Below are 12,228 nucleotides of genomic sequence, written 5' to 3'. Positions count from 1 at the left end.
GGTCGTGCAAAATTTTAAAAAATTTTTGATTTTTTGACAAGGTAGGGGGTCGTGCAAAATTTTAAAAAATTTTTGATTTTTTGACAAGGTGGGGTAGGGGGTCGTGCAAAATCTTAAAAAATTTTCGATTTTTTGACAAGGTAGGGTAGGGGGTCGTGCAAAATTTTAAAAAATTTTCGATTTTTTGACAAGGTAGGGGGTCGTGCAAAATTTTAAAAAATTTTTGATTTTTTGACAAGGTAGGGGGTCGTGCAAAATTTTAAAAAATTTTCGATTTTTTGACAAGGTAGGGGGTCGTGCAAAATTTTAAAAAATTTTTGATTTTTTGACAAGGTAGGGGGTCGTGCAAAATTTTAAAAAATTTTTGATTTTTTGACAAGGTCGGGTGTCGTGCAAAATTTTAAAAAATTTTCGATTTTTTGACAAGGTAGGGGGTCGTGCAAAATTTTAAAAAATTTTCAATTTTTTGACAAGGTAGGGGGTCGTGCAAAATTTTAAAAAATTTTTGATTTTTTGACAAGGTAGGGGGTCGTGCAAAATTTTAAAAAATTTTTGATTTTTTGACAAGGTCGGGTGTCGTGCAAAATTTTAAAAAATTTTCGATTTTTTGACAAGGTAGGGGGTCGTGCAAAATTTTAAAAAATTTTCGATTTTTTGACAAGGTAGGGGGTCGTGCAAAATTTTAAAAAATTTTTGATTTTTTGACAAGGTAGGGGGTCGTGCAAAATTTTAAAAAATTTTCGATTTTTTGACAAGGTAGGGGGTCGTGCAAAATTTTAAAAAATTTTCAATTTTTTGACAAGGTAGGGGGTCGTGCAAAATTTTAAAAAATTTTCGATTTTTTGACAAGGTAGGGGGTCGTGCAAAATTTTAAAAAATTTTCGATTTTTTGACAAGGTAGGGGATCGTGCAAAATTTTAAAAAATTTTCAATTTTTTGACAAGGTAGGGGGTCGTGCAAAATTTTAAAAAATTTTCGATTTTTTGACAAGGTAGGGGGTCGTGCAAAATTTTAAAAAATTTTCGATTTTTTGACAAGGTAGGGGGTCGTGCAAAATTTTAAAAAATTTTCAATTTTTTGACAAGGTAGGGGGTCGTGCAAAATTTTAAAAAATTTTCGATTTTTTGACAAGGTAGGGGGTCGTGCAAAATTTTAAAAAATTTTCGATTTTTTGACAAGGTAGGGGGTCGTGCAAAATTTTAAAAAATTTTCGATTTTTTGACAAGGTAGGGGGTCGTGCAAAATTTTAAAAAATTTTCGATTTTTTGACAAGGTAAGGGGGTCGTGCAAAATTTTAAAAAATTTTCGATTTTTTGACAAGGTAGGGGGTCGTGCAAAATTTTAAAAAATTTTCGATTTTTTGACAAGGTAAGGGGGTCGTGCAAAATTTTAAAAAATTTTTGATTTTTTGACAAGGTCGGGTGTCGTGCAAAATTTTAAAAAATTTTCGATTTTTTGACAAGGTAGAGGGTCGTGCAAAATTTTAAAAAATTTTTGATTTTTTGACTAGGTAGGGGGTCGTGCAAAATTTTAAAAAATTTTTGATTTTTTGACAAGGTAGGGGGTCGTGCAAAATTTTAAAAAATTTTCGATTTTTTGACAAGGTAGGGGGTCGTGCAAAATTTTAAAAAATTTTCGATTTTTTGACAAGGTAGGGGGTCGTGCAAAATTTTAAAAAATTTTCGATTTTTTGACAAGGTAGGGGATCGTGCAAAATTTTAAAAAATTTTCAATTTTTTGACAAGGTAGGGGGTCGTGCAAAATTTTAAAAAATTTTCGATTTTTTGACAAGGTAGGGGGTCGTGCAAAATTTTAAAAAATTTTCGATTTTTTGACAAGGTAGGGGGTCGTGCAAAATTTTAAAAAATTTTCGATTTTTTGACAAGGTAGGGGGTCGTGCAAAATTTTAAAAAATTTTTGATTTTTTGACAAGGTGGGGTAGGGGGTCGTGCAAAATCTTAAAAAATTTTCGATTTTTTGACAAGGTAGGGTAGGGGGTCGTGCAAAATTTTAAAAAATTTTCGATTTTTTGACAAGGTAGGGGGTCGTGCAAAATTTTAAAAAATTTTTGATTTTTTGACAAGGTAGGGGGTCGTGCAAAATTTTAAAAAATTTTCGATTTTTTGACAAGGTAGGGGGTCGTGCAAAATTTTAAAAAATTTTTGATTTTTTGACAAGGTAGGGGGTCGTGCAAAATTTTAAAAAATTTTTGATTTTTTGACAAGGTCGGGTGTCGTGCAAAATTTTAAAAAATTTTCGATTTTTTGACAAGGTAGGGGGTCGTGCAAAATTTTAAAAAATTTTTGATTTTTTGACAAGGTAGGGGGTCGTGCAAAATTTTAAAAAATTTTCGATTTTTTGACAAGGTAGGGGGTCGTGCAAAATTTTAAAAAATTTTCAATTTTTTGACAAGGTAGGGGGTCGTGCAAAATTTTAAAAAATTTTTGATTTTTTGACAAGGTAGGGGGTCGTGCAAAATTTTAAAAAATTTTCGATTTTTTGACAAGGTAGGGGGTCGTGCAAAATTTTAAAAAATTTTCAATTTTTTGACAAGGTAGGGGGGTCGTGCAAAATTTTAAAAAATTTTCGATTTTTGACAAGGTAGGGGGTCGTGCAAAATTTTAAAAAATTTTTTTGGCAAGGTAGGGGGTCGTGAAAAATTTTAAAAAATTTTCAATTTTTTGACAAGGTAGGGGGTCGTGCAAAATTTTAAAAAATTTTCGATTTTTTGACAAGGTAGGGGGTCGTGCAAAATTTTAAAAAATTTTCGATTTTTTGACAAGGTAGGGGGTCGTGCAAAATTTTAAAAAATTTTCAATTTTTTGACAAGGTAGGGGGTCGTGCAAATTTTAAAAAATTTTTGATTTTTTGACAAGGTAGGGGGTCGTGCAAAATTTTAAAAAATTTTCGATTTTTTGACAAGGTAGGGGGTCGTGCAAAATTTTAAAAAATTTTCAATTTTTTGACAAGGTAGGGGGTCGTGCAAAATTTTAAAAAATTTTCGATTTTTTGACAAGGTAGGGGGGTCGTGCAAAATTTTAAAAAATTTTTTTGACAAGGTAGGGGGTCGTGAAAAATTTTAAAAAATTTTCAATTTTTTGACAAGGTAGGGGGTCGTGCAAAATTTTAAAAAATTTTCGATTTTTTGACAAGGTAGGGGGTCGTGCAAAATTTTAAAAAATTTTCGATTTTTTGACAAGGTAGGGGGTCGTGCAAAATTTTAAAAAATTTTCAATTTTTTGACAAGGTAGGGGGTCGTGCAAAATTTTAAAAAATTTTTGATTTTTTGACAAGGTAGGGGGTCGTGCAAAATTTTAAAAAATTTTCGATTTTTTGACAAGGTAGGGGGTCGTGCAAAATTTTAAAAAATTTTCAATTTTTTGACAAGGTAGGGGGTCGTGCAAAATTTTAAAAAATTTTTGATTTTTTGACAAGGTAGGGGGTCGTGCAAAATTTTAAAAAATTTTCGATTTTTTGACAAGGTAGGGGGTCGTGCAAAATTTTAAAAAATTTTTTTGACAAGGTAGGGGGTCGTGAAAAATTTTAAAAAATTTTCAATTTTTTGACAAGGTAGGGGGTCGTGCAAAATTTTAAAAAATTTTTGATTTTTTGACAAGGTAGGGGGTCGTGCAAAATTTTAAAAAATTTTCAATTTTTTGACAAGGTAGGGGGTCGTGCAAAATTTTAAAAAATTTTTGATTTTTTGACAAGGTAGGGGGTCGTGCAAAATTTTAAAAAATTTTCGATTTTTTGGCAAGGTAGGGGGTCGTACAAAATTTTAAAAAATTTTCCATTTTTTGACAAGGTAGGGGGTCGTGCAAAATTTTAAAAAATTTTCAATTTTTTGACAAGGTAGGGGGTCGTGCAAAATTTTAAAAAATTTTTGATTTTTTGACAAGGTAGGGGGGTCGTGCAAAATTTTAAAAAATTTTTGATTTTTTGACAAGGTCGGGGGTCGTGCAAAATTTTAAAAAATTTTCGATTTTTTGACAAGGTAGGGGGTCGTGCAAAATTTTAAAAAATTTTCGATTTTTTGACAAGGTAGGGGGTCGTGCAAAATTTTAAATAAATTTTTGATTTTTTGACTAGGTAGGGGGTCGTGCAAAATTTTAAAAAATTTTTGATTTTTTGACAAGGTAGGGGGTCGTACAAAATTTTAAAAAATTTTCGATTTTTTGACAAGGTAGGGGGGTCGTGCAAAATTTTAAAAAATTTTCGATTTTTTGACAAGGTAGGGGGTCGTGCAAAATTTTAAAAAATTTTCAATTTTTTGACAAGGTAGGGGGTCGTGCAAAATTTTAAAAAATTTTTGATTTTTTGACAAGGTAGGGGGTCGTGCAAAATTTTAAAAAACTTTCAATTTTTTGACGAGGTAGGGGGTCGTGCAAAATTTTAAAAAATTTTTGATTTTTTGACAAGGTAGGGGGTCGTGCAAAATTTTAAAAAATTTTTGATTTTTTGACAAGGTAGGGGGTCGTGCAAAATTTTAAAAAATTTTCGATTTTTTGACAAGGTAGGGGGTCGTGCAAAATTTTAAAAAATTTTCAATTTTTTGACAAGGTAGGGGGTCGTGCAAAATTTTAAAAAATTTTTGATTTTTTGACTAGGTAGGGGGTCGTGCAAAATTTTAAAAAATTTTCAATTTTTTGACAAGGTAGGGGGTCGTGCAAAATTTTAAAAAATTTTTGATTTTTTGACAAGGTAGGGGGTCGTGCAAAATTTTAAAAAATTTTCGATTTATTGACAAGGTAGGGGGTCGTGCAAAATTTTAAAAAATTTTCAATTTTTTGACAAGGTAGGGGGTCGTGCAAAATTTTAAAAAATTTTTGATTTTTTGACAAGGTAGGGGGTCGTGCAAAATTTTAAAAAATTTTCGATTTTTTGACAAGGTAGGGGGTCGTGCAAAATTTTAAAAAATTTTCAATTTTTTGACAAGGTAGGGGGTCGTGCAAAATTTTAAAAAATTTTCGATTTTTTGACAAGGTAGGGGGTCGTGCAAAATTTTAAAAAATTTTCGATTTTTTGACAAGGTAGGGGGTCGTGCAAAATTTTAAAAAATTTTCGATTTTTTGACAAGGTAGGGGGTCGTGCAAAATTTTAAAAAATTTTCGATTTTTTGACAAGGTAGGGGGTCGTGCAAAATTTTAAAAAATTTTCGATTTTTTGACAAGGTAGGGGGTCGTGCAAAATTTTAAAAAATTTTCAATTTTTTGACAAGGTAGGGGGTCGTGCAAAATTTTAAAAAATTTTCGATTTTTTGACAAGGTAGGGGGTCGTGCAAAATTTTAAAAAATTTTCGATTTTTTGACAAGGTAGGGGGTCGTGCAAAATTTTAAAAAATTTTCGATTTTTTGACAAGGTAGGAGGTCGTGCAAAATTTTAAAAAATTTTCGATTTTTTGACAAGGTAGGGGGTCGTGCAAAATTTTAAAAAATTTCCGATTTTTTGACAAGGTAGGAGGTCGTGCAAAATTTTCAAAAATTTTCGATTTTTTGACAAGGTAGGGGGTCGTGCAAAATTTTAAAAAATTTTCGATTTTTTGACAAGGTAGGAGGTCGTGCAAAATTTTAAAAAATTTTCGATTTTTTGACAAGGTAGGGGGTCGTGCAAAATTTTAAAAAATTTTCGATTTTTTGACAAGGTAGTGGGTCGTGCAAAATTTTAAAAAATTTTCGATTTTTTGACAAGGTAGGGGGTCGTGCAAAATTTTAAAAAATTTTCGATTTTTTGACAAGGTAGGGGGTCGTGCAAAATTTTTCGATTTTTTGACAAGGTAGGGGGTCGTGCAAAATTTTAAAAAATTTTCGATTTTTTGACAAGGTAGGAGGTCGTGCAAAATTTTAAAAAATTTTCGATTTTTTGACAAGGTAGGGGGTCGTGCAAAATTTTAAAAAATTTTCGATTTTTTGACAAGGTAGGGGGTCGTGCAAAATTTTAAAAAATTTTCGATTTTTTGACAAGGTAGGGGATCGTGCAAAATTTTAAAAAATTTTCGATTTTTTGACAAGGTAGGGGGTCGTGCAAAATTTTCAAAAATTTTCGATTTTTTAGCAAGGTAGGTCGTGCAAAATGTTAAAAAATTTTCGATTTTTTGACAAGGTAGGGGGTCAGAGGTTTACAATGGATGCTTATATGCTGACCATGGTGCATTGTTACCTAATCTATACAATCTACAAAGATATGTTAAATTTGCTTTATAAAAGCTCTTGTACTCTTATAAATCACATTTTTTTTCAATATTATTAAAGAAACATACTTAATTATCTATTTAATTACAACTGGTATTCTCATAACTTTGAAAATTTTAACATTTTAAATTCTTTATTATAGAAAAAAATTCAATTTTTTAAACATCTAAATTTCTAAATCATCTTCTCATTCATTTATTCCTTTTTATATTTTTTTAACAATTTCAAATATAATATTATTTTGATATGGATTGCTTGTTGTGCCTTCTGTGCTGTTATTTTAAACATATTCTAAAATATTCTCCTATTACTTAAAATGATAAGAGAATACAAAAAAAAAAAGAAACACAAACAAAAAGGAAAATTAAATCAAAAAAAAAAGAGAAAGAAAAACCAAAATAAAGAAAAGACTACGAGAAATAAAACAAAAAAAGAATAAGAAAAAACACAAATACTCTCAAGTATATTTAAATTAGATTATAAAGCAAAAATATGTCAATCAAATGTTTCCTTTCTATAACAAAAATACCAGAGCATACAATAAAGAATACATACTCCATATTATATCTCTATGAATGTAATGTATGTAAATGCAAATAAAATATGGGTTTTTAAAGAACGGAATGGAAGCAAAAGCAACCAGTTTTCTCATTATAATTCATAAATCTAATATAGATACGAGTACAAACATAATGTATATAATGACAAAAGAGGGCTATAGGATACAACAAGAAAATTATATGTATAGAGAAAGGGAAAACAGGCAAATTGAATTGAGAATGAGAATGAATGGAGGCTACAAGATATATAATATACAATTTATACATTATAAGACATACATACGTTATATGTATAGACACATAATATACATTTTGATAAATTTAAATAATAATAGTCGAAAGGAATTTTAAAAGATATATAGATACTATAGGACATTTATTTGCTTAATTTGATTGTGCATATGTGTTTGATGAGAAAAGATTTACGATTATTATTAAGGTTTCTATTATTATGTTATTATATGTATAATAAAAAAAATGGAATAATATGAGGGAAAAAGAGAAAAAGAAACCGACTTGGATAATAAAATTTTTATGGAATTAGGTATTATTAAAAACCAAAATAAAATTATAATAAGACTATATTAAATTTGTATTTAATTATAAAATAATTTCGTATATTTTATAGAAAAGGATAACACAAAATGTTCTTTTGAACTTGTATGAAGATGCTAATTTAACTTAACAATTTAGTGTATATACGTGTCTTAAATTGTATAATAAAACTATTAAATGAGCTAGATTAAATCCTTGAACTTAATTGAAAAAAAATTTAAAAATAATTTGTTATTTTTGCAATTTTTCGCACGCTTATATAGAACATTAAACCTATAATCCTTGTGTTAAAGTCTTTTTGGTTTCTTTGTTAAGAAAGTGTATGATACGGATTATAATAGTTCACACAGATTTTTATAGCAATTTAAAAATTAGATACAGATTCTGAGATTATTTTAAATAATAATGAGCTTAAATTATATTGTATGCAAGTAGGCGATATTAAGCAGTATGGATGAGTATTGAAGTAGGTGTACGTAACATGCACACACTTAGTTTTTAAAGAAGACTAAAAAAATATTTGTAGGTTCACTATTTTATTGTGAGTTTTTTTTTTAATTTTAAAAGCACAATATTTTTTTTAACGAAATATTCTTATTAGTAAGTCTGTTCCTTTACGTCTCCGTTTACAAAATTTCAATATAATAAATTGATTTTTTTTTCATTTTAAACATATAGATCCGATTTAAAAGATTTTATATTGTAAAGGAAGATTTTGTGTGTCGAATCTTAAAAATGCTTTAATTTTTAATAATTTGCTAAAACCATGTGCTGAAACCGAATTTCTAATCAACCAAATACAGACAGTCGGATAGTTAACTTTTCTATTTGAAAATATTATCATAGAATGACAGCTTGTCAAGTTACATTTTCAGTTAAAATAACAAGTTTAAATTCTATACAAAGTCTTACCGTGTTCATCATCTGTATCATTAGATTACATCATCTATCTGATAGATCAGATTTTATTACTGTTGAATATATTTTTACGCGGCCTTTTTGACCAAACAATTAAGAGCTTTTTTCAGATTTTTTTTCTGCTCATTTTTTATGGTAAGGTTTAATTTCCAATATTTCGGTTCTAATCAGGAGCATCACCGAGAAACATAGTTGTATATTGTCATTGTAAATTGGAAAAAGGGGACGTTATTTTCAACTCTTACTCTTAATTTTAATTGTAATAAATTATATACAATTTTTTTATAATGAACTATAATGCTTCATTAAAAATTCCTCACTGATACTTAAAATCACACTACTTTTTTTTAAAAAACATGCATGAACAAGAAGAATAAGACTCCAATTTTTTTCATAAATATGCAGTTATAGATAAAGTATTCCAAAAAATAATTCTTTTTTTAGTACACTACATAAAGAAATTTATACAGAGTAGATTTTAGTATACCAAAGAACTAAATTCACAATTTTTTTGATATTTCTGGCAAAGGCAAACAGCTACAATGAAAATTATTAAATTAGAAAATATTATTCAATATATTATTAAATATTTAAATATTTTTAAATGATATTCATTAATTTTTTTGTATTAGAAATTTGAATTACAAATTTAATTTGAAATTTTTTTTTCTACTGTGTAACACATGCAATTACACAAATATTAAATTGATGTTGAAAAATTTTTGGCAAATTTAATTTCTCTTACAAATCTCCTCATACATTTTCTTGCATCCTAGTAAAATTATGAAAAAAAAAACAAAACTGAATACAATTAATATATACGTATATATACACGTATATATATATATATATATATATATATAATACGTCATATACTTAAAATATTAAATGTTTATTTATAGATTATTCATAAAAAAAAATTAAATTTCTTATTTTTAATTTTTATTTTGTTCTGTTTCTTTTGTTTTCTTATACTTTTAAGGATTTAAATACAATGATAACGGTATAATAAAATCATTTATTATTGTTGTAAATGTATACATGTATATGTATGTATATACATATATTGAAAATATACATTTGGGTAGAAAAAAAAAATTAATAGAATACTCGAAGGAATAGGCATTTTTTTTTTCTTGAAACTTTCAACAAGGAGTAAAATAACAAAAAAAAATAATAATAATAAGAATAAAATAACATAATAAATAAAACAAAACAAAGTGAAGCAAACAAAAAGAATAAAGAATTATTTGTGTATTTATGTTTCTTGGTTAAATAAAAGTAAGAGAAGGAAATCAGATTTAAAATTATGAATTATTCTAATTCTTATTATTGTTTTTTGTGATTGAATTGGGTTTTCAGTTCAAATTACGAAATTTTATGAATTGAAAACACAAAAACAAATATGTATATTAAAAAATTTGTATTTAAAGAAAAGAGAACTTGTTGCAAGAATTTAATTTCTCTTGGTTTTTTTTATGGTATAAATGTTTGGTAGGGTATAGTTATACTTTGTTGTTAAATTAATCTTGATAAAGAACTGTAGTAGAAATTTATTTTACAGAATAAATAAGAAATGGAACAGATTTTCTCATTTCTTCTTACGTCGACCCAAAGAATCCTTGGTAATTCTCATCCCTACCTTCATCAAGACTGTATCCAGGCCACTGAAAAATATTGACAGTATAGGAGTCATCTTTAGTTGCGGGACCTCTATCGAAGTCACAAAACTCCTTCCTAAGTATCTCAATCACACGTGAGCCACCGGTTCGCATTGATATAATAAATGCTTCATCGATTCATCCTCTTGTAGACAAAGATGACAGATTTCATTCTTGATCTTAACCATACTTTTGAGGTGGATAATCGATAGGCAGTGTCCAGTAAGTACGCCCCCCAAATACCTCAAACCTGGAGGAACGAGTATGGCTAAATCCCAGCCCCCTCCCTCCCCCCCCCACGTTCAAATACGACATACATTTCTTGGAATGAGATAGGGCTGGGTAATTGTCTCAATTATCGACCTTTGACTGTTTCTCCCAATCAGTCAAGAAGCGCAGTACCGTTGCTACTGGCATACAACAAAATCATTTAATATTAAACGTTAAGCAAACGCAAAAGAACTTGGAAATAATTAAAGCACTTAAATTTTTTTCACTTTATTTAAAAAAAAAAGGCATTTCATAAAAAATATATTTTTCAAAATCGACAAGAATTTTTGTAACCTCAGACGTATACCCGCATCAAAAACAATAAAAAATTAAATATAAAAATTATCCTTGTTGTTTTATTGAAAATACTTTGTAAACACAAAAACACACTTATTAAAGGTATTAAAATTTAAAATAAAAATCCTTTCCAAAATTTATTAAAATTTATCTAAATCATAAAAAATGAACACAATGTACTAAAACAAAATAGAAAAAGAAAAATAGCAAAGTCACAAATTTTAATTTTTACATTAATAAAAAATTATAGAAATTTTATAACAAATTTTAGAAAAGTTAAAAAGGACTCTTCTAAAATTTTGTTTACAAAAAAAAAAATTAATCAAAATTTACCTCACTAATTAAATAAATTACAAATAAATTGATGTAAATGTCTGCTTAACAATACCTACATATTATGTATGTATATATATATACTTAAAAATTTACAGGTTATACAAGAAATTTATTAAATTGAAAATAATTAATTTATTTATATGAAAAGTTAACAAACAATGGTAATTTTCGGAAGTATATAAAAAATTTTGAAAGAATATATTCATATATATATATATACTTGTATCTATATTTCAAAATAAAATATAACAATGAATTTGACTTTAATGTTGAGAGATTTTTGAAATTAATTGCACGATTAATAAACATTATGAATGAATATTATTGTTGTCTACTTCTTATTTTTACAAGTTTCTAATTAAAACAAAGCTCAAAATTATTTTAAATTTTAGAACAATATTAACTGTAAGGCAATTAATTCCTCCAATTGTCAAAATATTTGAAAAATTTACATTTTGTGGTTTTTGATGATTCTTTAACATATTTTTAAATATAAATTTTAATGTTATAAAATTAGTGATTTAAATTGTTTTTGTTAAAGCAAAAACTAAATTTAAATTTTTGCCCTTTATTCATTTGAAGAGGAGCGTATACAAAACCTCATTCACAAAAATTTTATTAAAATTTTTACTTAATAAACGATGAGAAAATTCTATCATACTGCAATTCTTATATACTATTATAATTTATTATCTTTTAGTATAGTCTTATTCTAACTTTTCTTTTTAAGACATCATATATTCTACTTTCATAATCTTAATACATACTTATTATCATTATTATAACTACAGTAAATCCTGTAATGCAGACAAAAAACAATGATACTAAAGATTTTTAAGCAAAAATTCATATAAGAATATTTTCGATCTTTTTTTTGTTGAAGAGAGATATGGGCGTAGGAATTTCCTTCTTCTAACTACCACAGCCAGTCATGTCTTATTGTAGCCCTCCCATATCGCACTTACACTACTCCCATCCCATAAGCAAATACCCGGATATATCTCTCAGGGAGTTGAACGCGAGCTCCACAACACTGAGAGAGCCTCGCCTATACTATTTACACTTGGGGGTCAGAGGAAGATAGCCATACAGAATATGTATGGCCGTCTCCTTATCACTCCCGCAGAACCTACAGAAAAGGTAGTCCGATTTGCCCAGTTTGTACAAGTGATATTTCATCGGATATATTTTAAACACAGAAAATAACCTGATATAAATATTTAGCAACAAATTAGAATTGAGACTAATAAAAAGAACCATACTTTTACGCATTCAAAAACCCAATTACAATATTGCAAATTTCATTGATATTCAACAAAATGTGAAAATAATTTAAAACAAAAACAACTTAATACCTTAAGCATTAAAAAGAATTGCAAAGTTCTGGTATATTTTGGAGTACATTTTGCAATTTAATGGCATAACAGTTGAAAACAGTATAGA

The sequence above is a fragment of the Condylostylus longicornis genome, unplaced genomic scaffold (genome assembly GCF_029603195.1).
Source record: "Condylostylus longicornis isolate FDR11 unplaced genomic scaffold, ASM2960319v2 ptg000062l, whole genome shotgun sequence".
Lineage (NCBI taxonomy): Eukaryota > Metazoa > Arthropoda > Insecta > Diptera > Dolichopodidae > Condylostylus > Condylostylus longicornis.
This window is presented reverse-complemented; position numbering follows the sequence as displayed.